Below are 25251 nucleotides of genomic sequence, written 5' to 3'. Positions count from 1 at the left end.
ACAATTGAGCAGATGCTAGCATATGAAAAACGGTTCAACATAAACAATGAAACCCTTACTTTATTCACTATCTAAACTTCAATAACATAATTACATCAATAATACTTCATCAAGATGATTTTTTTTTTTTTTGGGCCTTAATCTTTTTTCTTTTGTTTTTCTTTTGGCCTTGTTTTAAATATATATATATATGTATATACGCCTTTCACTACCCATTCTCATTGCATCAATCATTTCTGAAGACATTATTTATTTATACCCAAACTTCGTTTCTAACTGGTGCCGAACAAATAAGGTGCATCACAACATGAACTTAAAGTAAATCTTTCTAACATAGGGTTCAAATCGGAGAAGACTTAATATCAAAAGAAGGGTATGAGGCTAAAATACGGTTTAATATAGAAGAAAAATAAGCTAAAAAGTCTCAAATGGGCTAACTAGAGGAAATATATTGTGTTGGGTGATAAAAAAATGCTCAATGGGGTTACCTAATGCCCTTTCATTTTCAAAATGCAAGACTTGGTAGTTGCAAGTTCAACATACATATTCACTAAAATTCTAGATTATATAATTGAGCACTACAAATCACACAAGAAAGAATTTCAAAAAGCTTGATAATATGTACATTAATTTATAATGTAAGCTTTTTAGAATATAGACTCGAATTTTCACAGGGTTCAAATATCAACATGGCTCAACATATTTCAAATCCAATGTCATTAATCATGTCAGACTAACCTATTATACAAACCACCTTTGACTCACTTCAGAAAAATCTAAAAAACATGTGAAAGGACAACAAATTAGGCATAAAAAGCAGCATAAAATGAAAAATTTGCCCAAAACGTTTGCATCACTCTCTCCCCACACCTAAAGCATATATTGTCCTCAATGTAAAAAAAAGGTCCTGAAGTCCATAGGGTTGGTGCCACTACATTTTTTTGCTTTGGATTCCAAATTTCCTCAATTTGATTGTGCGTCTCTTTTAGGCAATACCAAAATTGATGGTTCACCGAGGTCGGATAAGCTGAGCAGAGAGGAAAAAGAAGAAAGGTGTCAGCTTGGTGGATCGCCATTTAGAAATTATGTTTTTTTTTTTTCAAAATTATCCAAGAAGTTTCCTACTAAAGAATCCAAATCAAATAGGCGATGTTTAAAAAATAAAAAATAAAAAAACTAAAACTAAAGAAAATAAAAGAAATAAAGCTAGAAAACTTGGGTTGCCTCCCAAGAAGTGTCATTCTTTAACGTCTTTGGCTAGACGTAGTCGAGTGAAACCATTCAATCATCCAAGTTGAGGAGGGTAATAATGCATTCTACCTCCTCATTCGAAAATTCATCATAATAAGGCTTGAGGTGATGCCCATTCACTAAGAATTTTTTATCCGTTTCTAAACTTTGAATCTCCACTGCGCCATAAGAAAATATATTAGTCACAAGAAACGGACCCATCCATTGAGTGATATAGTAGAACTTTTTGTCCAATCGAAAATTCTTTTCGCGTGATGTGTTGATCATGTAGGGCCTTGCTTTTCGCCTTGTAAATCGCAAAATTCTTGTATGCCTCATTACGAATTTTCTCCAACTTTTGTAATTGCAATTTTCTATAGGCTCCTGCATCATTGAGATTCATGTTGCAAATCTTAATTGCCCAATACGATCGATGTTCAATTTTAACCGGGAGGTGGCATGGCTTACCAAACACCAATAAAAAAGAGACATACCAATCGGTGTCTTGTATGCCATGCGATATGTCTACAGAGCATCTTCTAAACACAAACTCCAATTTTTTCGGTCTGGTCTCACCATCTTTTCCAAAATTCCATTGATTTCCCAATTGGAGACCTCAGCTTGGCCATTCGTTCGAGGATGATACAACGTCGATACTTTATGCAAAACCCCATATCTGTGAAACAAAGAGGACATATTTTTGTTGCAAAAGTGCGTGCCTCGATCACTGACGACGGCTCTTGGCATTCCAAATCGAGTAAAGATGGATGATTTGAGAAACTATGCAACCACTTTAGAATCGTTAAGTTCAGGTAGATTTTTCTTCTACCCATTTCGAGACATAGTCGAGTGCTAATATAATATATAAAAATCCATACGAAATAGGAAACGGACACATAAAATCAATGCCCCACACGTCAAAGATCTCAACAAACAACATAGGCGCTTGAGGCAATTGATTTTTAGAAGATATATTTCCTACTCGTTGACATCTATCACAAGATTTGCAAAAGTTATGTGCATCCTTAAATTTGGCCAATAAAATCCACTATCAAGTATCTTACGTGTAGTTCGTTGCGGCCTAAAATGACCTCCACATTCCAAGGAGTGACAATACTTTAAAAATAGAATTATCTTCACCTCCATTGACACAACTTCAGATGATTTGGTCGGTGCATCTTCTCCATTAAGGGTCATCCCAAAAGTAATATTTGGCATCGCTTTTGAGTTTATCTCTTTTTGCCTTTGATCATCTTGTAGGAAATTGATTAGTAACCAAATAATTAACCAAATCAGCGTACTAGGGACTCGAAGAGACTGCTGCAAGTAGTTGTTCATCAAGGAAGTAATCCTTTAAGTGCAAATATCCTTGAGTATTCGATACTTGGCTCAGGTGATCAGCTACAAAATTTTTGGAGCCCTTTTTTTATCGCATATTTCTAAGTCAAACTCTTGTAACAATAGCACCTATCGAAGGAGTCTTGGTTTGCTCTCATTTTTCTCCATTAAAAACTTAAGTCTGCATGATCAAAGAAAACAATTACTTTAATGCCTAATAAGTAAGATCTGAATTTTTTTAATGCAAAAACCACATCAAGGAGTTAATCTTTTTGTTGTCAAATAGTTCAATTGGGCTCCATTAAGTGCTTTCGATGCATAATAGATTGCATAAGACGTCTAGCCATCTTGTCCAAGAACTGTCCTTACGGCTGTGTTACTAGCATCGCACATCAACTCAAATGGAAATGTCCAATTTGGAGGTTGAATGATAGGTGGTGTGGTAAGAAGCTTCTTGATTTGATCAAAAGCTTGCTTGCAGCTCTCATCAAACTCAACTAAAATATCCTTTTGTAAAAGTAAGAACAATGGGCTCACCACCTTGGAGAAATCCTTGATGAATCGTCGATAAAAACCTACATGACCAAGAAAAAATCGCAATTCCCTCACCGAAGTGAGGTAGGATAAGGTAGTAATAGTGTCTATTTTAGCCTTGCCAACCTATATTCCTCTTGAAGAAACCAAGTGACCTAGAACAATTTCATCTTCAACCATGAACTAACACTTTTCCCAATTAAGAACCAATCTCGTTTCAATGCATCTTTACAAAATTAAGGCCAAATTATCTAAACATGCATCAAAATCATCACCATACATACTAAAATCATCCATGAATACTTCAATGATTTTACATATTCTGAAAAAATACTTATCATGCACCGTTGAAAAGTACTAGAGCGTTACATAGTCCAAATGGCATCTGCCTATATGCGAAAGTGCCACATGGACATGTAAATGTCATTTTCTCTTGATCCTTCACTGCTATGACAGTCTGGAAGTACCCTGAAAAGCCATTTAGAAAACAATAGTGAGATTTTCCTACTAATCGCTCAATCATTTGATCAATAAAAGGTAATGGAAAGTAGTCCTTTTTTTGTGACGGCGTTTAGCCTACGGTAGTCGATACACTGGCGCCCTCCAGTTTGTTTTTGAATATGAATCAACTTACCATCATTGTCAGCCTCAACCATAACTCCTGCTTTCTTAGGCACCACATGTATCGGACTTACCCATGGGCTATCTGCGATAGCATAAATAATATCGGCATCAAATAGTTTTAAAATATCTTTCTTCACCACTTCCATCATCACAGGATTCAATCGCCTTTGAGGTTGCCTTACTACTTTTGCATTCTCCTTCAACACAATGCGATGTGTGCAAAGGAAGGGGCTGATGCCTTTTATGTCAGCTATGGTCCAACCAATAACTTCTTTGTGCTTTCTCAACATCCGAATCAATCGTTTCTCTTGGATTTGAGAAAGGGAAGCTGATATGATAATAGGTAAGGTTTCTTTCCTCCTTGGAAAACATATTTCATCTTATTAGGCAGTAACTTCATCTCTAGATCCGGAGCCTGCAAAGAAAATGGTAAAATTTTTTGTTTAGATTAAGTTAAAGGCAACGTTGCTTGTTCTAACCTAGTGGTTTTGAATTATGAAGATTGTAGTGCATGGATTGCTTCTCTTAGTCGTGAATTCACCAATTTTTCTGCACTAAATTGCGCATCAATATGGTATGCTATAAAAATCTTAAAGAGTCTCTTTCACTTAAGTAAAAAATTTCCTACACATTCTCATCAATAACATCCACTCTATACAAAATGCTAGATTCTCCAGGGTATTTCATAGCATCGGAACTATTAAATTATAATTTCTCACCATCAAACTCCATAGAAAGTATACCCTACTTGACATCTATTTAGTTTGTGCAGTGCACATAAATGGTCTACCAAGCAATATCGATAAAGGATTTGAAGAGTTATCATCACGCATGTCAAGCACATAAAAATACAATGGAAAAATTAATTCATTAACTTGCACTGGGACATCTTCAATCATTCCTTCAGGGTAAGCATTAGTCCTATCGGTTAGTTGTATAATAATTCTAGTTTCTTTTGATGGCCCAACATTTAAAGATTTATAAATAGACTTAGGCATCACATTAATTGCGGCTCCTATATCTAACATTGCTCGCTTAATCTCTAATTTACCTATCTTACAGGGAACTGAGAACATACCTGGATCGCCACATTTAGGAGGGAGTTTATATTGTATGACAGCATATACGCTCTCGCCAGCAATAATGCACTCATCTCATTTCAATCTCTTTTTATCCGTGCAAAGTTCCTTTAAGAATTTGGCATACTTCGGAACTTGTTTGATAGCATCCAACAAGGGTATGCTCAACTCCACTTTTCTAAAAATCTCCATCATCTCCTTATTTTTATCGCTCTTCCTTTGTTTTTTTGATCTGCAAGGAAATGGTGCAGCGTTAGTTTTAGGATAAATAGGCGTTTCCGAAGTTACCTTGTTTGGTTTTTATGAGCATCTTTCTCTATCTCTGTTTCGATCTCATCTCTATCCTTGCCCTTTAACAACATAAAGAGCCTCACGTTCTTTGGATTAGTGTCAGGCTGTATAGGCAATTTACCTTTTTCCCTTGACTTCATCTCGCGCATCTCATTCGCTATTTGACTTACTTGTTCTTCTAAGCTCTTTATGTTGTTCCGAGTCTTCTGTTGAAATTGTAGTACATTAGACGCCATATTTTTCATCATATCCTGTAAATAATTATCTGGAACCGCTTGAGGAGGTTGTTGATTGTGATTGGGTGGCAGAATCCTTGTGAAAGGCCTCCGACGTGTGCTTGTTGATTTCTATACTTCAAAATGGGGTGATCCCTCCATCTTGGATTATAGGTATTTGAGAAAGGGTTGTACGCTCTAAGGGCGAATCCCGCAACATTGATATTCACTCATTGAGTCATTGTGGAACAGACATCAAAAGGGTGTTCCGTGCTAGTGCATATTCCAAACACCTTAATTTGAGCATTCCCTATAGCCATTTGTCGAACAATTGAAGTTAGCTCGCTTAATTGTTGTTGCAGGGTACTTACCTCACTTGCCTCTTTCACTGCCACTACGTCTCTTAGGCCGAACTGCTGCAAGTTCATAGCCATATCATTCAGTAGATCCCACACATCTTTAGGGCTCTTGTTCATCAAAGCTCCTCCACTTGTTGCATCTATGATCCTCCTATCGATGGATGTCAAACCTTCATAGAAATATTGAATTAGTAACTGCTCAGGGATTTGATGTTGAGGACATCGCATAATTAAAACATTAAATCGGTCTCAATACTCAAATAAAAACTCCCGTGTTTGTTGTTTGATCCTACATATTTCTTTCTTTATGTTCGGAGCTCGTAAGGCAAGAAAGTAGTTCTCAAGAAACTCTCTTCATGTCATTCCATGTGTTGACGCTTCCAGCAGCTAGATTGAAGTACCAATCTTTCACAGCACTTTTTCGTGAAAAGGAGAAGGCACGCAATTTGATTTGATTTTCTATTACTCCGTGCAGCTTCATACTGGTGCATACGATGTCAAAATCTTGAAGGTGCTTGTGTGGCTCTTCACCTGCCAAGCCATGGAAAAAAGGTAGAAAATGGAATATTCCCGACTTCAATTCGAAACTAGTGTCACCATCTACAGTTGGGAAGGTGATGCAGAGGGGCTGCTGCGTCAAATAAGGAGCTATTAGCTCCCTTAGTGTCCTTTGATCCATCTCATCTTCTAGCTCAAACTCGTCAAAACTCAAATCGCTAGATGATTCTAAAGCTAAATCTTTTTGGCGACGCTCCTTAGTTTCTTTCCTTAATCGACGCACAGTCTTCTTAATCACGGGGTCAAAAATTAAGTTTCCTATGTGATCAGATCTCAACATAAACCGGAAAAATTCAGAATTTTAAAAATAATATAAAACAACCAAAGATAAATTGAACCAATTAGAGTTCCCCGACAACGGCGGAATAATTTGACAGGTGTTCGTTACACGCTACAAAATTTAAATAAAATAAACCTACTTCTACAATAAAAATAATGTAGTATAGATGAAGTAGGGTCGTCTCCTCAGGGAATTAAAAAAATTTTATTTTCGATTGTGTAATATATAAATATAATAAAATTGGGAGTTTTGGAAGTAGGAAATAAAACTCAAATAACAAACTAAAAAATCTACGACTAAAAGATAAATTCAATAAAAATAAGTTTCTAGTCTAAGAATGAAATTAACAACTTGGGTAGTAGATTTGATCATCGATAAATATTTAATTTTATTAGTTTCTAAATAAATTAGTTATAGTACCGAGACGCGCCTAATAACCAACTTTTCCTTAATTTTTCGACAGTCTAGGTACGCCGGTCAATTGCTTCCCTAATTAGACTAGAACCCTAGTGACGCCACAAATAATTTACTAGTTTAACCATCTTGCGAACTAGAAGAGCCTAATTGAATTTAACAATTACCTATGCGAAATTGTTTAAAATTGAGTCTTTGATTTTCTAATAGTGTCTGCAACTAGTTGCCATTTGAACCAAATTAAAACGCAATTACGGATGCCTAATTTAGTTTAGCAATTAATTTTTAATCTAATTGAAATACCTAGCCACAATACCCAACCAAATAGATATTATTAAACATTAAAATCAGAAATCACAAAAATGCTTAGGAGCGAAGAAATATCATAAGATCAAAACAAAATCTAATCTCACAAATCCATACAAAATTGTTTCTTTCATTGCTAAATTAAAAAAGTAAACTACACGCTAATCATAGGATGAAAAACAAAGAAAACAAAAATAAAAATCGCTTGAGAATGATTTGGTAGGGATAGAACTCGAAATCATCTTGAAAGAGTCTTTTTCCTTCTTACCATTGCGTGATTTCTCCCTGGAATTTTTTTGCACGGTGTTCTCCTCCTTGCTATGAATGTGGCAAGTCGCGCCTCCATCTTCTTTATTTCCTTTATATTTGCCCTAATTTTGTAACAATTGAATTTTGGGTCTTTTAATTAATTTTTCAAGTCATTGGGTCTTTTTGTTCTCTTTTTCCTCTAATTCTACCAATTTTATTATTTTTATTACTCAAATCATAAATAAATAATATATACACAAATCAGGTAGAATCTAATCAAAATAAACCAAATATCGCAAATAATATGAATATTTAACGCATGCGATTTCTGACTATCAAACACACCTTCAATTTTTTTATATAAAGTAGTTGGAATATAAATTATGAAATTTAACTTTTTCAAGTTAAAATTATTTGACATTATTTGTAGAGTAAGTTTCAATACAAATATTTGTAGTATCTATATATATATATATTTGTACAATTATCTTATATTTAGTTTATTGTATAATTAATAGTTATGATATGAAACAAATTACATGATGGGAAAATTGCAAAAAATATCTCTCATATATAATCATTATCACTTTTGTCTTGTATTTATCTCGCTGGCAAAATATATCCCACATGTTTGCAAAAGTCGCTATTTATATCATTTGGTTGGGCGTACCCATGCATGACCGCGCATGGTGTGAACGTCACGCGCGACTAAAGGATATAAATAGCGAATTTTGCAAACATCTAAGATATATTTTGCCAACGAAATAAATATAAAACAAAAGTGATAATATGGTATACATGAAAGATATTTTTTGCATTTTCTCAAATTTTTATTGTAATGGTAAATTAAAAAACACAAAAAGTTTAAATTTACCACAAACAATAAGAATGACACAATTAAAAAAAAAAAAAAACAATCAAAGTTACATTTTTGATATTTCTTTATCATTAGAATGAAAATTTGTTTGTTTCGAACAAACTATTCGCACCTACGAAGGTCTTTATGTATTTTGGGTGTACACGCACAAATGAGCGTGGTTGAACACTCCATTAATTATGTATATAATGAATATATTTCTTAAAGTTTTTCATATAAATAATTTTGTAAAAAAAAACATATAACACGGCTATTTGTATTATTTCTTACTTTACATATATTGGTATATTTTTATGGTCTTTTAGACGTAATATTTTGCAATAAACCAAATATTTTACATACAAATTCTTTTTTTTTTTTTTTTGCAATAAAACCAAATATTTGTATTTCTCAGAAGTCTGTAATTTTCAATACTATTATTTAGAATAATATATTTTGATGATAGATCTTAAATTTGATCCTAAATATTTTTTATGGCTTTTTCAACATAATATTTTGTACTGAGAGCAACATCGATTGATTCACCATCAGAACAATGGAGGAAGAAGTGGCAAGGAAAAGATGGTTTAGTAGCCAATGCAGAGGAGTTACGGGCATGGTCTATGTAGCATTCACTGCTATATATTTAACCTCCGTTATTACAGTAATATATTACATAGTTTTCTTTCTACTGATATGCATTACAATAATGTGAAATGAAAGAGTAGCTAATAAAAAGACAAAATTAAAATTGCATTTTAATTTTGTCTTTTTATTAGCTACTCTTTCATTAATGGTAATACTATAGTCAATGAGTCATCTTCTTGCTAAAAAAATAAGCATTGATAGTGCTTCAATATTGACGATGCATGCCGAAAGATATACTATTTACTTTGCAAAAGCAACACCACAATCGATGTTGTGATGAATGTAGTAAAGATAATAAAAAAATGAAAAGAATCGACAAATAAAATTACGTGATTCAACAACAAATGACATTGGTTACATTTATGGAAAAAAAAAAATCTTATTAGAGTTTCAAAGTATAGTACTCATAGTGTTGCATCATAATGGATATTTATAATAACTTAAATCAAACCTAGCTGACTGGACTAAAAAATAGGTCTAACAATCAAAATAAATTATGGAGCTAATATATGCCGATTGGTTCGAGGGCATTGCCCCCGAACTCCGCTAGGGGCTGTGTTGTGCCCTCCAACCCCTAAAATGGGATGTTGCCCCCAACCCTACTTGTTGATCGGGCAGCGAAATTCGTGGCAAACAGACATTGAAACATCAAATTCAAGGCTCTACAAGACTTGCTAATTGTGTTAATGAAAAAATGCAAATTATATAAGTCTTTTCACTCCATCAAATAATTAAACAGTTACATTTGAGGATAGTAATTTTGATTGGGAATAGTAACATGCCATTTGCATGGCCATTACAATAAAAAATTATAATGAATAATTTGGGATGTGTTTGGCAAATAGCTTTTTTAAGAGCTTTTAGTTTATTGAATAACTTTTAGCTGTTTGACCGGTCAAAAAGTTAATTTAGGTGTTTGGTAAATTAACTTTTTGGAATAGTTTTTTGGACCAAAAAAGTTAATTTCTGAAAAGCTAACTTACCCAACGTTTTGAAATAGCTTTTTCTGTGAAATTTTTTTTATTCCTTATATGTGCTTAAAAATTTATTATAAACTTTACACAAATAAATATATTTTGAGTATTTATTAATTATATTAGAATATTTTATTATATTATAGTTTTACTTTTATAAATTTAAAATAATTAATTTTTATATAAAAATTATTTTAATTGTAAAATATATAAATTTATTAAAATCAACATAAGATAAAAAATATAAATATTAATAATTTATTTTTTTATTAAAATTACATTATATAAATTTTATACTAAAATAAATTAAATTTATTGAAAATTATAAATATAATGAACTAATCGATAACTAACATAATAAATATATACACGAAAAAAATTTATTATTTTATATTTTACATCATTTTCAATAAAAAAACTATTTATATATTTTAATAAAAATATATTATTTTTTAAATCTAACTATAATAAAAATAAATACTTTTATAACACTTTTACAATTTTCAATAACTAATAACAAAAAATTTTAAACATTCTAAAAACAAAAAAACATAATTGAATATATTAGAAATAAGAATAAAATAAAAATATCCTCAATTGTCATTTTACGTATAAACAGCTAATATCAAACAGTTGTTTTACCAAACATTTTAATACAAACAACTAATCAAATCAGCTAGTCAAACCAACTAATTGAATCAGCTAACAACTATCAGCTAATTGACAAACATGCCCTTGATCAATTTGTTTTCCATTCATCAAAATTTAATTTGGAAAAAATAATTATGAGTGTGGTTGTTTTGTGAGATAATATGAATGAATAATTTTTTTTTAATGTAAAATATAAAAAATTGTATCGTAAATATAAAAATAATAATTGTGTATGATACATTAATATTTTTTAGAAAATATACGTATAAAATGTTCAAAGAACACACCCATATATCTACACAAATCTTAGGTTCTTTGTAAAATATTTCAAATCTCCTTAAAACAAGGGATTTGTTTGGTTTTGGATTCAAATCAAAATTATTGGTATTCAAACGGCATATTTTTTAAATTAAAATATATTTTCTCTGTTCTAAATCAATAAATATATTTGAGATGGACACGAGAATTAAAGAGTAACAGTATTGTATTGATAGTGGGTGCAACGGTGTTTCTAAAAAACCAAAATGTCCTTACTTTATATAATTATTATGAAAAAGCGAGGATAATTTTGTAGAAATGTGGAGAGCTTGTTAAATAGAAATAAAACTATTATTTTGAAACGAACGAAAATGACAAAATAAAACTATTATTTTGGACAAAATGAGTATCAATTTTTCTTTTTCTTTTTTTTTTAAAAAAAATTACATTGTTTAAATAAAAATTTAAATAGAATTATCAAATTCATCCAAAACAAAATAAATTTCTTTTTTCTTACACAAAATTAGATTGTTTAAATAAAAATTTAAATAGAATTATCAAATTCAATCCAAAACAAAATAAATTTCCTACAAAATCCTCTTTCAACTCCACTTCACACAATTTCCTCCCTTAATTTTTCTTTTTTCTTGAATAATTTATGTAACCCACAAAAATTAGTTTACACATTTACGCAATGTAAAAAATAATGATAATATTAATAACAATATGTTTTTCTTTATTATTTCTATATTAATATTATAATAATATAATTTAGATTCTATTTTGATAATATTTCCTATATATGATTACCAAATAAAGATTTCAATAATTCTCCGGACTTTTCTTTTTAAAAAAAGAGTTTGAGATATTATAAAATTTTGAAAATAATAAATACTCTCTTTCTTCCATCAAAGATTAAGCTTTCTATTTAGAAATGAAAATTTATATAGTACTTATTCCCTCATTCAATTATGTGATTATTTGATCGGGTATGAGTTTTAAAATAAATAGGTAAAAATAAAAATTTTATTTTTTTGGGTAAAGAAAATAGAAAAAGTGGTATTTTGTTACTTAAAAAAAATGAGAATAAAGTTGGATAATAACAAAAAAAAAAATTGAGAATAGATGTGAATAAGGGAGGGGGTATAAATTAATTATTTAGATAGTAAAAATTAGTTATTTAATGATTAAAAAAATTTAAAATATGTACTTAAATATTTTTAATATTATATCTTAATAAAATATACTATACAATATGAATATAATTTTGTAGAGAATACAATTTTATATAATATAAATAGATAAAAAAATTTATTTATTTATTTATTTGTCGTTATCATAATTTAGTTTTATAAAAAAAAATGGAGAGTTTTAAAGGTAAATAAAAATATTTGTTAATTGAAGAGCAATGAAAATAAAGAAGTTTTGATTGGATCCTATGACTTATTATTAATAACTCACTAATTTACAGTAACTAAAATATTGCGTCCCTAACTAAAGTGTAATGTCTTGATTTCAGAATGTATAAAATAATATTTTTTATATCAAATAAATATTTTTATAATACTAACGGGAGTAAGAAATTAATATTTTGAAATAAATTTTATTCCTATTTTGTATATTGGTTAGGATTGAAATGAGTATTAAAAAGATAAATATCGATAATCATAAATATAAAATATAATACTATATATATAATACCCCTGTCTCACTTAAATTGTCCCATTTTGCTTAGGCACGGAGTTTTAGGTATTATGTAATTAGTAACTAATTAAGAAGTGTATTAGTAAAAATAATTATGATTTAATAAACATAATAATAGATTAAGATTAATATGACTAAATAGTTTAATTTAAATTTAAAAAAATTATAAATTAGGAATTTTAAAATGTAATTAATGTTTATAATTATATTTTAAAAAAAGAAATCACAAATGACGTGGGAATGACGAAAATAGAAGTGAACAAATTAAGTGGAATGAGATAGTATAATAATAATATTAAAGGTGATCTAAGGATAATGTTAATAATAATAATAATATAATTATATATATATATATTATATATAAACGTAATAAACAAAGAAACAAACCAAACCCATCCATTTCTTCGAGCAGAAGCAGAGACGCACGAGAAGAAGGGAGGAATAGAAGAAAAATATAAAGAAAAAGATTTAACTGTCTGATTTTTATTTTGATTTCGGTATTGTATTTTTTGCTATACGTAGAGTTTAATTATAAATTTTAATATAAATTTGGATATTGAGATATTAAATTAAAAATTCTTCGAAAATTTATAACTAGATATTTGGTTATTTAATCAACTAGTTTCCTTAGCTAATGACCTTATCGTAATACTATGATTATATTCCGATAATTTTTTATTGATCTTAAGTCGATAAAAACGGAAGTGTATTGCACTTGTCTATTTTTTTATATCTTTAAGAACTTTTATTTAATATCGAACGATATAAATATAATGAGGTATAAGTGTTTTATAACTAGAATGTCGTATTCTATTTAAATATAAAATTTTGAAGCCCGACGAACTAATTATAGAAATTAGTTATTGAATAAGCCGGTAGCTCTTAAAAATAAACATATAGCTCTTTTTTTTTTTTTTCTTATTTGAATAAATAATGGGGCAGGTGTACGTTGAAGAAAATTTGAGTGAGATTGCAAAAACTAAGGAGTGTCGATAAGAGATAAGTAGTAGAAAATTAAATCTAATTTTAAGAAACTAGGCATGCATGTTGCATGCGATTACAATTATAATATTAATGTGCTATTAAGTGGATCATTTTGTCAGTACATGTATATATTTATCCATATGTGTGCGTGTATGCATGTGGGAGATTTCACAGTTTATGATATTTAATATACGTATTTGATCGCGTTAGTGAATTTATGAAAAGTAGAATACGTGAGCTGTCTCATCAGCCTTTTTCTGTAAATTCACTTAGGGGTTGTTTGGTTTACGGATTTGGCAGGATTCCGTGGGATTTGGATTTTAAAATCCTACCAAATCCATGTTTGGTTACAAAATAAATAATGAAATTTAAAATACTAGGATTTTTAAAAACGGTATAAAATCCTGCAAATGAGAGATTTTTTAATAATAGGGTACCCTATTACTTTTAAATCATTCCTATTGTATTTTGATTTTGCTTTTATACCCTTCCAAAAAAAAAAATCCTATTTTTCTTCTTTTCTTTCTCATTTGACGGAAAAGTTTCTTCTGGCTTCTTCTGCAAATGCGTATTCTTCTTCTCGCTTCTTCTCATCATCTTTTCTCTCATTGCGATTTCACTTCACCGGATTCCAATTACAGGTATACTTTTTTTTTCTTTCTTTCGCATTTGCGGAATTGCTCCTGGGGACCGTTGTTCTTGTTTCTTGTCGCATCTGCGTTTTCGTCTTCTTCTTCTCGCTCGCTGCTTCTTATCCATCTTTCCTCCCACTGCCATTTTACTTCACTGGATTCCACGTACAGGTATAAACTAATTATCTTATATTTTTTTTTCTCTTTTGTTTTTACGTCATGCGCCATATTTCTTTTTTAATTTAATTTTTTTTTCAGTAAAGCGCTAATTATACTTCTTCTGGGGGTATTCGCAATTTCCGTCCCTATATTTAACCGTCTTTTCAATTTGTGTCCCTATAATATTAATTTCGTAAAAAATGTCCCTCTTTTTTGCTAATCTGCGCAAAATCTAGTCTAAACGGTAATTAGAAGAATATTAAGGGTAATTGAAGAACGCCGTTGACAGAGTAGGCACGTGCCACCCACGTGACCGTGCGTTAGACCGAACCGGTTGTCATTAGACCCGGTTCTCCAGCGAACTGGTTCAGTGGAGAACCGCTCTATATCTTCTCCAGACCGATCCCATTCCCCAATTTCTCAGTCCAGTCGCGAGAAGTCCTAGGTCCTTCGAGCATCGCCATCCCATTTTCCCCACCGATACTCCGCCCATATGTACAATTGCAAAACCCTAATTCCCATCAATCATTGCCATCCCTAGTCGAGCTGGATTGAAGGCGGAGTTAGTTCAGGAGTTCGTACGTTCAATTCCGTCGTGGAGGCGTAGATTCCAGTGTGTGGTTGACAATGGCGCGTAGAAGCAAGCACGCTCTTGATTTCACCCCCAATTACAGTAAGTTGAAAGCCCTTAATTTGAAATATGCATATGGTTTACGTGTTGATTTATGTTCTTTTGTTCTACTGGTTTGAATGAATATATTACGTTATGTTAAACACGTAGCATTACTGAAATGTAGGGGCGATGTTCAATGAAGATTCCTCTGCTACTTTGAAAATTTATTTTGGCGGGGTGATGAGGCATAAGCCTCGTAAGGAATATTTAGAGGGAGAACATGATTATTTTGATTTTGTTGATATAGATAAATTGAGTGTGTTGGAAATGTGGGGATATGCAGAGGAATTGGGATATAGAGAAACGAATAGTGTTAGATTTTGGTTGAAGTATGGTAACAAGTTTGATAGACAATGCAAGTGTTTGGAAAGTGATAAGGATATATTGTGGATGACAAAACATATTCCAGACAACTATGAACTCGAAATCTACTTAGAACATCTGGATATCGGGCTTAGCCAAGATCCTCAATCCAATTTAATTAGTGGAATAGAAGATTTAAGTGGTGAAGTTCCTCTGGCTAGTGATTGTGTAGAAGGTGAAATGGAAGAAAATGATTCTAATTTTGATGACTCGGATAATGAAATTGAGTTAGAGAGTGGGGTACTCGGGGTTGAAGTTGAAGGTAGGATGAAAGGAAAATCTATTGTGGACGATTCCACAGTTGTTGAAGATGTTTTGAACACTTTACAAAAAGAGGATGGTGAGACAGATGTCATGGGTAGTGATAGTGAGTTAAATAGTGGGATGGAAAGTGATGGAAGTGAAAAGGAGGGGAGAAATCAGTTTGAAATATATAATTCAAACACTGGTGGTGAAAATCCAGAGCTGAAATTGGGGTTGTTATTTAAGTCGAGGGCTGAGACTAAGTTTGCCATTGAAAGTCATTGTTTTAGGAGGGGGATGAGTGCGAAATTTCCAAAGATTGACAAGAGTAGGTTGAGAGCCACATGCAAGAAACAAGGGTGTGGGTGGTTCGTGCTCGTGTCCAAGGTGCAGGGTGATGAAGCATGGCAGTTGCGTAGCATGAATGAAGTTCATAGCAAATGTGGATGGACTTATGACAACACAAGTATTAAGTCTTCCTGGATTGGGAAGACATTTATGAAAAAACTGAAGGAGAATCCGAAGTTGGATCCTGGTGGTTTTAGGGATGAAATATGTAGAACATTGAGATGTAAGGTCTCGATGTCGAAGGCATATAGAGCTAGGAAGAAAGCTTTAGACTTGTTGCACGGGTCTAATGTGGAGCAATATGGCTTGTTGTGGGATTACTGTAATGAGATTGAGATATGTAATCCAGGCACTTCTTTGTCTTTGAAACTTATAGATGATGAAGAGTCTGGATTACAACGGTTTCAAAGGATATATGTTTGTCTTTCTGCATACAAGAGAGGCTTCCTTGAAGGCTGTAGGCCGGTGGTAGATGTGGATGGTTGTTGGCTTAAAGATAGCTTTGGAGGGCAGTTGTTAAGTGTTGTGGGTATTGATGTGAACAACAACATTTTTCCTATAGCATACGCTGTGGTTGAGGTTGAGAACAAAGATAGTTGGCTGTGGTTCTTAGAGCGGTTGAAGAGGGATTTGGATATTGAAGATGGACATAATTGGACGTTCATGAGTGATAAGCAGAAGGGATTGATTCCTGCTTTCGAATCCATTCTGCCCCAGGCTGACAATCGGTTTTGTGTGAGACATTTACATACAAACATGAAGCGTGATGGGTATACAGGCATTGCAGTGAAGAGGCTGTTATGGGCAGCAGCTAAAGCTACCACCATTCCGGAGTTTAAACAAAGGATGGAGGAAATGAAAAAGGCTTCTGAAGATGTGTTTAATTGGTTAGCAAATAAGAGTTCAGATCATTGGTCTAGGTCACACTTTAGTGTGTATCCTAGATGCGACATGCTTCTACAATACATGTGAGTCTTTCAATAGTTTTATTATGGAAGCGAGAGATAAGCCAATTATTTCCATGTTAGAGAAGATAAGAAACTTGTTGATGGTAAGGATGCAGTTGAATCAGGAGAAAGCAGAAAAATGGGACGATCCACTTTGTCCGAAAATAATGAAAATAATGAAGAAAAATGATGGAATAGGCTTCTGAATTTATTCCAATGAGAAGTGATGATTGGAATTTTCAGATTACCGGATCTTTGGACCAACATACAGTTAATGTGAGGGATAGAACATGTAGTTGCAGGAAATGGGACTTAACAGGCATCCCATGTAAGCATGCAGTTGCAATTTGGTGTAGAGGAGAAGATCCATTGGCTTATGTCCACAAATGCTATTTTGTGTCTACATACAAGAAGTCATATGCTTATCCAATCTTACCTTTGAGTGGACCTGATTTATGGGAAAAAACGGTAAAGGAAGCACCTCTCCCACCAGTTGAAAAGAAAAGTGTTGGAAGACCAGTAACCATGCGACGCAAAGAACCCAATGAACCCCCTCCAAAATTAAAAAATCCATATAGACTCAAGGGTGCACCTAGAAAAATTAGGTGCAAAGCGTGTCAGAGTTTTGGGCACAACTCTATAACTTGCCCCAAATGAGCTTCTATTAGTGAGCCACTGGAAAATGCTCATGATGAGGATTTGGGAGGAGATGTCCAGAACACAGTGTGCTTTAACGCATCCTCACAGCCCTATATTAGGGAGTCGGATAATCTGACAATGGTATGCTTTGTAAAACTTCACTTCAATTCCATTTCACTTGATAACCGTCGTGTTTGTTTTCAATGCTTACAGGATAATGGTGATGCTCCATCAACAACAAGATCATGCACTAGCCCAAGGAAGAAAAAAACACCAACTCAGGTAACTGTATGGTCTGCTTATATGTGCTTTCATTTCACAAGTTCACTGTCCGGTCTGCTGTTTGTATTTCTAGGCTACCACCACTGCTCGTTCAAAAGCGAAAATCCGCACCAATCCAAGGAAAAAAATGGCTTCAATTAAAGTATGGTAACATTTCTTGGGAATGTTAGATACAATTTTTATTACAACTCTGGTACTAAACGGACTCTCTTTATTTGTAGATGCCTTCGACGTCCAACACCATTCATACACCTGTTATTGTCAAAGGAGGAAACACCTTCATTACCTTATCCAGCCTACAATCGTGTGTTTCCAATAAAGTAGATGGTGGCAGCACGACAGTCGTGGCACCAATCGAAGCACACATCCAGCCAACATAAAAAACAAGAGCAGGAGGTGCCTCAAATGATAAAAAGAGAGCCAATCTAAGAAAGCAAGATAAACCCACCAAAAAGAAGAAGTAGAAACTTCATGCACCTAATAAAAATTTACTGCCCTTAATTTTGCATTTCAGCTTGTGAATCAATATGTTTGAAAACTCTTGGGAATTATGTTTTGATGGGGAACGTCATGGATTGTTGGTATTTCAATGTGATATGCAATTTGAAATATTTGGGGATTTAGGTATTGGCATTTGTTTATGTGATGTACTTTTAAGATTGATCATTTATTTTTTCTTGGCAATGCACACAGGTTCATCAACTGTTGCCTAATTGTGGCTGTTTATTTTATATTTTTGCATAGGTTGATTCATGCACTGAGTTGTATAACTACACACTATTGACATTCCATACAGACGAACACAGGTCCCCCCTATACACAACACAAGCTGCTCCAATTTGTAATCACATTCCATACAAACGAATTGATCACGATCAAACTTAAAGATGCGAAATATATTACGACTACAACATTTCTTCATATAATAACAAGCAATGCTCCTTCCAACACGAGAATCCAAATCCAAAGATGAGTTTCAAGCAAAAAATATTACAACAACACAATAGACCGACACAATACATAAACATTTCAACTTACGATATAGCAACAACAATCCAACACCTGGATCACGCAACACATTATCACTAATATTACCCTTTGGCGATAGCCAATTTCGGAGGTGAGGTGGTGTTCACTATCGCCATAAAGCCGAATACCAGAAAAATGAGCGCAATAACCGCCATATTAAGTAATATTAAACTGCTATGCTGTTTAACATAGCCAACGTGCACCGACGGAGGTTTGTTGTTATGGCGTTTCATCCTTTTAACTTCTTCTTCCAATAGATTTACCTTCTTTCATCAATTGGTTTTCTTGCACGTCAACTTCAACAACATCTTCATCCACGTTGATGACGTTCTTTCGCTTCTGAATATTGTCGAGCCGATGAATTTTAGACACCAATGCATTGATCACTTCCTTATATCTATCCGTGGGTTCCTCATCCCACCATTCAAACATACCACAGTAATTTCCACGTTTCTACAAAATTAAAATCAATTAAATATTTTCATAATGAAGAACACAAATAATAATAATTTCTTTTAAAAAAAAAAACACAAATGAAATTACCGCATAGTTAGGACAAGCTCTGTATCGCCTACCCGGATTGCTTGTGCTCCATGAGGTAAGCAATGGGAGCTCATATCCACATCTACACACCAACTGTGGAATATCCTCGATTGGGGACTCCACAATCCGCGGATTTCTTGAGAAATTGGTTCAGGATGAAAACGTCGAGCTCATTCTCTGAGAAATCCGGCAAGAATTGGAGGAACGAGCAACTGAACTCTACCTTCAATTTAGCTCGTTTAAGGATGACGATGCTCGAAGGACCTAGGGCTTCTTGCGACTGGACTGAGAAATGGGGGAATGGGATCAGTCTGGAGAAGATATAGAGCGGTTCTCCACCGAACCGGGTTCGAACCAAACCGGTTCGGTGGAGAACCGGGTCTAATGACAACCGGTTCGGTCTAACGCATGGTCACGTGGGTGGCACGTGCCTACTCCGTCAACGGCGTTCTTCAATTACCCTTAATATTCTTCTAATTACCGTTTAGACTAGATTTTGCGCAGATTAGCAAAAAAGAGGGACATTTTTTACGAAATTAATAATAGGCAAAACAACAAAAAAAACCCCTGTGGTTTACCAAATCAACTAAAAACCCCCCGTAGTCCTAAAACTCCAAAAAACCTACTTGTGGTTTGTAAAACGTTACGAAAAATCCCCCATCCGTTAGAATTTAACGGAGGTTGTATACCATGCACCTGAAATGCGATTTTTTGTCCATAAAGTGATATATTTATGTGTAAAATTACTGAAATACCCTAATGACTTCTTCCTTATTCTTCTTCTCCCTCATTCTTCTTCTTCCTTATTCTTCTTCCTTATTCTTCTTCTTTCTTATTTTTATCTATACTTTCATAATTTACTCTCAATTCATTTTTTTTTATTTAAAATCCGTTAAATACAATCAAATTCGACACCAATCCCAAATTTATCACAATTAATCGACCGGACATGGATCTTCTTCTATTTTACCAAACAAATATTTCTTCTTGTGTTCTACAAAACTCATAAATAGCAAACTCAAAAATTTCAGAAATCAATTTGACATAAAGATTTGAAATCAATCTAAGAAGAAAGAAAGAAAGAAAGAAACGGCGTACGGAAGAATTAGGGAGATAAAAAAAAGAAAGAAAATTGGGGAAAAAGAGAAAGAGAAAGAAGAAAGAAAAACCTGTTTGCTTCTGGTTGCAACGGCGTACGGAAGAATTGGAGAGAAAAAATAAAGAAGAAAGAAAATTGGAGAAAAAGAAATAGAAAAAGAAAAAAAATTGAGAAAAAAAAAAAAAACTGGTCCAACCCTTCTTCCACTTCTTCTTCTTTTCCTTCTCTTCTTTCTTCTCTTTCTTTTCTTCCTTCCTTATTTCCTACTCCAGCCGCTTCTGCCCATCATCTTCTTACTATTTTTATTCTTTTCCAATTCTTCATTCTTAAAGGAAGAATTGAAGATGAAGAAGAAAAAAAATTGAGGAAAAAGATGTGTGAAGAAGAATTTGGGGAATAAAAGAAGATGAAAGAAAGAAGTTGAGGAGAAGAGAAGAAGAATGAAGCGAAGAAGAAAAAACAGAAGAAGAGAGAGAAATAATTGGAGAAGAAGAAGAGAAAAATTGAGGAAGAAGATGTGTGAAGAAGAATTTGGGGAAGAAAAGAAATGGAAAAAAGAGGTTGTGGAGAAGAGAAGAAGAAAGAACAGAAGAGAGAGAACTACAACGGCATAACGGTCTGATGAGGGTAAAATTTAACGCCGTCAGTGTGATTTAAAAGGGGGGCGAGTGTGCAACGTTTTACAAACCACGAGTAGGGTTTTTTGGAGTTTTAGGACTACGGGGGATTCTTAGCAGATTTGGTAAACCACAAGGGGGTTTTTTGCTGTTTTGCCTTAATATTATAGGAACACACATTGAAAAGACGGTTAAATATAGGGATGGAAATTTCGAATACCCCACTTCTTCTGTATTTTTTCTTCTCCAATATTTTCTTTTTCGATTAATCGATGCTACAATAGATACGAATGATTATTTTTTTTATTCCAAATATTTGTTTTAATTCCAATTTGTATTATTCCATGTATTGTATTTTTATTTTATTTTATTGTTTGTTTGTGTAACACCCCCAGTTGGCTCGTACTGGAAATGCTACCGCCACACTGCATCATGAGGTCGTCACCTCCTACTTCGGGCCCCACAACACAGTGTTAAGGCTAAAATTAATTATATAAGCATTTTATTATTCCCAAAAAAACAAGTTTATAAATATTTACAAAAACATACTCCCAAAACGGGAGGTTTTTCTAGTTAGAATTTACATATAATACATCAGATGCAGTTCACTCATTCAGCCCGTCTTTCTATCTCCCGAGACGTCCCCTGTCCCGGAGGTGCCATGCGTACCTGAATCAAATATTTTTCTTAAAAGCAGTCTAGAATTAAATCCATTTTAAGAACTAACATAAAATATGCCATGTCATGCTCGAAAATAGAGTTTAATTTCCGTCATTTGCAAAATAAATGCCATGCCATGCCCATACTGAAATAATGTAACAATAATGTCAAAATCGACAACTCATGCACATATACCCATATACATATGTCAAAGTGAGCAGCCGGAATAACCTCGGCTCCATAATAACAGCTCACTAGACTATCATCAATAAATAGCCGGAAAATCCTCGGCTCAAGGAAGGACCTGGTAAACCCATAATAATATAACGGTCACCCGGTCACTCCCATATACCCACCATACGACTCCCGCAATCAATACATGGATAGTCGAGCGTTGTCGCCATTAACCACAAGACACCCCATAGTCTGTGATAGCGAAGATAGGACCCTCCTGTCTAGCCCTACCCCGTGTAACGTAGTAGAATCCGTGCAACCTGGAATCACCCGAAGGAAACCCGGAAACTCTACTCCTCCTCGCACGCCCTAACGGGATCGCGTTTGGAGTTTGGCATCTGATCCTAAACTACCGGTAGACCTCACTAGTAGCTACTCCAATGAGTGGAACAACACCGAACACGAATGATTAGACCAAATACGTCTCAACTGCAATGGGTCTAATCCCTGAATGACCGTGCGACTAAGTCACCCAGTTGTCCGACTACTATCGTCCACTATCGCCAAAGTGTTACGGTACATCGGGGTCGAATATCCTAACCCCAGATGATGCCCTCGCCTAGCACTACCGCACACGGCGATTAAACGATAGATCCATAAAACATATCCGATAAATCGTGCGATGTGTGCAGCATGTCAATAAGTGAATTTAATGAAAAGGGCTGGTGAGACGGCCCACCTATCCTCCTTTTTATAAATTCACCAACACGATCAAATACGTATATCAAATATCGTAAAACGAAGTTTCACACATGCATATACACACACATATATACATATATAGATGCACTGACCAAATGATTCCACATAATATCATATCAATATCAGAATCAGAATCACATGCAACATAAATACCTAATTTCTTAAAATTAGATTTAATTCCCTACTGCTTACCTCCTACCGATACTTTCTGGATTTTATAACTTCACCCAAATCTCCTCCAACGTACACCTGTCCCATTATTTACTCAAATCAGATGAGCTTTATGCTTATTCTCAAGAGCTACCTGCTTATTCAAAAGCTAATTTCTATAATTAACTCGTCGGGCTCCAAACTTTTATATTTAGTAGAATATGATATTCTAGCTATAAAATCCTTCTACCTCATAATATTTATATTGCCCGATTATTAAATAAAAATACGCAAAGGTATGAACAAGCAGGCAGGTGCGATATACTGCCGTTTTTTATTCGACTTGGATTGGTACGAAATTCTCAAAATATAACGTCGGCGCTACGAATAGGCTATTAGCTAAAGAAATTCATCGATTAAATAGCTAAATAGCCAATTTTGAATTTTTGAAGAATTTCTAATTTAATACTCCAATATCAAAATTCGTATTAAAATTTATAATCGGACTCTACGAATAGCAAGGAATACCATACCCAAGTCGGAATTGGAATCGGACGGCTAAATCTTTTTCTTTCTTCTTTTCTTTTTTCTCTTCTTTCTCCTTCGCGTTCTTCTGCTTTGGTCGTCCTTCGCAGGTAAGGTTTGAGTTTGTATAAATATATACAATTATATTATTATTATATATATTATATTATATTATTATTATTAACGTTATTATTATTATTATTATTATTACAAATATTATCTTCATCATCATTACCTTTATTATTATTATTATATTATTATATATATTATATTTTATATTTATCTTTATCGATATTTATCCGTTTAACAGTCTATTTAATTATAACTAATATACAAAATTGGAATATAATTTATCCCAAAATATTAATTTCTTGATTCCATTACTATTGTCAAATATTTATTTGCTATAATAATATTATTTTATACATTCCGAAATCGGGGCATTACAATCCACTCCCCCTTAAAAAGATTTCGTCCCCGAAATCTAAACTCAAACACATAACAAGGCAACTTAATTAAACAGTTGTGGTTATGCCTTGAACATTTCTTGTTCTACTTCCCACGTGGCCTCTTCCGCTCCATGTCTGGACCACATTACTTTCACCATACGAATATCTCGATTCCTCATGGTTCGGACCTTTGTGTCCATGATCCACAGAGGCTTTTCTTCATACGAAAGATCTTCATTCAGCTCTATCTCATCTGGAGATAAAATATGAGAAGGATCTGCAACATACCTACGAAGCTGAGATATATGAAACACATTATGGATACGCTCCATAGAATTTGGAAGTGCCAACCGATAAGCCCAATCACCAACTCGATCGACAATTTCATAAGGTCCAACATAACGCGGACTCAATTTTCCTTTAATCCCAAACCTTCTAATACCTTTCATTGGGGATACTTCCAATAAGACAAAATCTCCACTTTGAAATTGACCCTCACGTCGGGCTCTATCGGCATAATTCTTTTGACGATCTTGAGCTGCCTTCATCTTTTCTCTGATAATTCGAATCTTATTTTTCGATTCCTCAATCATTTCCGGACCCAGTATCAGTCGATCACTCATATCGTCCCAACTTAAAGGAGTTCTGCATTTTCGACCATAAAGAGCTTCAAAAGGAGTCATTCCGATACTTGCTTGATGGCTATTATTATATGAAAATTCCACTAAATCCAAGTGGTCTTCCCAACTCCCTTGAAATTCCATAGCACAAGCTCTTAGCATATCTTCCAGAATACGGATAGTTCTTTCTGACTGACCATCAGTCATAGGATGGAATGCAGTACTCATATGCAACTGAGTACCAAAGGCTTCCTGCAATTTTTGCCAAAATCGAGATTGAAAACGTGGATCACGATCTGATATGATCACCTCAGGAATACCGTGTCGTTTAACCACATAATGAACATATAATTTGGCCAATTTCTGCATACTCCAAGTCATACGTACTGGAATGAACACTGCTGACTTGGTCAATCTGTCTATAATTACCCAAATTGCATCTGTTCCCGACTTTGACCTTGGAAGTCCTGTTACAAAATCCATTGCGATAGAATCCCATTTCCAGAGTGGAACTTCTAAAGGTTGTAGCAACCCCATTGGTCTATGATGTTCTGCTTTTACCTTTTGACAATTTAAACATCGTGCAACAAATTTGGCTACATCCTTCTTCATGCCCTTCCACCAAAAATGTTGACGTAGGTCATGATACATTTTATTTCCCCCCGGATGCACTGAGTATGGTGTATTATGAGCCTCACTCATAATCTGCTCTTTCAAATCATTTCGATCCTTTGGGATACACCACCTCCCGTGAAATCGAAGACTCCCATCTGGAGCAATATTAA

At 33.6% G+C, this 25251-nt stretch overlaps 1 long non-coding RNA gene and 1 other non-coding gene across 2 annotated transcripts; one reads left to right on the top strand and one right to left on the bottom strand.

The window, feature by feature from the left end:
• The first annotated feature begins 5875 nt into the window (after positions 1-5875).
• Positions 5876-5982, top strand: LOC127266656 (small nucleolar RNA R71). The gene has a single exon (XR_007842190.1). It is a non-coding gene; the product is annotated as a small nucleolar RNA R71 (small nucleolar RNA).
• Positions 5983-21537: 15555 nt separating this feature from the next.
• LOC127266439 (uncharacterized) lies at positions 21538-23486 on the bottom strand. Its single transcript, XR_007842141.1, has 3 exons — positions 23406-23486; positions 22915-22971; positions 21538-21795 (listed from the first exon to the last, which is right to left on the bottom strand). It is a non-coding gene; the product is annotated as an uncharacterized LOC127266439 (long non-coding RNA).
• Between the last annotated feature and the right edge of the window lie 1765 nt (positions 23487-25251).

Source organism: Andrographis paniculata, unplaced genomic scaffold (assembly GCF_009805555.1).
Source record: "Andrographis paniculata isolate CXL003 unplaced genomic scaffold, ASM980555v1 Contig76END, whole genome shotgun sequence".
Lineage (NCBI taxonomy): Eukaryota > Viridiplantae > Streptophyta > Magnoliopsida > Lamiales > Acanthaceae > Andrographis > Andrographis paniculata.
Note: the sequence above shows the minus strand (reverse complement) of the source record. Positions and strands in the feature narration are given on the sequence as shown.